Source organism: Prunus persica, chromosome G1, assembly GCF_000346465.2.
Source record: "Prunus persica cultivar Lovell chromosome G1, Prunus_persica_NCBIv2, whole genome shotgun sequence".
Classification (NCBI taxonomy): Eukaryota; Viridiplantae; Streptophyta; class Magnoliopsida; order Rosales; family Rosaceae; genus Prunus; species Prunus persica.
Window position 1 is genome coordinate 4,166,761 of NC_034009.1, and position 1,004 is coordinate 4,167,764.

At 31.3% G+C, this 1,004-nt stretch overlaps 1 long non-coding RNA gene across 1 annotated transcript in view; it reads left to right on the forward strand.

Annotated features, from left to right (window-relative positions):
* LOC109948422 overlaps positions 1–637 on the forward strand; it is a 2,355-nt gene extending 1,718 nt beyond the window's left edge. The window contains exon 3 of the long non-coding RNA XR_002271042.1: positions 408–637. This is a non-coding gene — a long non-coding RNA (uncharacterized LOC109948422). The remainder of the gene's footprint in view (positions 1–407) is intronic.

Consider the following 1,004-nt stretch of genomic DNA (forward strand, 5'->3'; position numbering starts at 1 on the left):
AATAATTACTTTTCTTCAATCTTATCGAATTGAATGCAGCTGTTTTAGTTTCATTGTTCTGTGTATTGCTATTATGGATGTGTAGTTGTATCTGGTTCTGTATTGATGTTATGGATGTTGTTTGGATATACTAATTATTGGTTGGGTTGATTAAGTTCACCCCTTGAGGTGTTTTGATGTTTGGTTATGTCCCTCTTATTTAATTTAACAGTTTCGTTGTGCTTCATGTGTTTCACATTTTCCGATTTTCTCTTCCTGTGTTCTAGGTTAGGAACCTCTTTGCCAATTAAGTATGAGTTTCTTAGGTCTTTTAGTGATTGCGTTTTTCTTGTCTTAGTTTCTGTTTTGTTTTTTGGGTCTTTGTTTCTCCTTTTCGCTAATTTCTTGTTTTGCCATCTCTTTTGCAGGCTTTTTTTATTTATTTTTAATCACAGTTGGACCTAGATTTTTGAGTTATGGAAGATTGTTGTCATTGAGAACTATCATCAATTTGGCGTGGGACAACATTTCATTCTGTCATAGGAAGTGTGCTGTAATTATATGGAAAAAAAACATGTAACTGAGGAATTATATATTTTAGTCTTGTAATTTAGTCCTCATTCAATGAAATTGAGTTCAATTTACTTGAGAAATTTCAGTCTTGAATTTGTTCTTTTTATATTCGCAAGTGTGTGCAATAGAAAAATCCTTCTTTTTCACAAAACATTGAAAAAATACTTTTACTTATATTATAAATTGAAGAGAGAACATTGTATACATTGTGTATTCTGCCCCTGTATTGCCTTTATATTGTCTTCCGATTGTTCTCTTATTGCTGCCATATTACTTTTTACACCTATATATTGGCAATTATAAAGTTGAAGTTGGACATCAGGTGTACGTATTGTCATCTAATTGTCGTTATATTGTCTTCCTATTGCTCACTTATTGCTATCATATCAATTTTGAAAATCTCTGTATTGGCAATTATAAAGTTGAAGATGAATATCAGGTTTACGTATTGC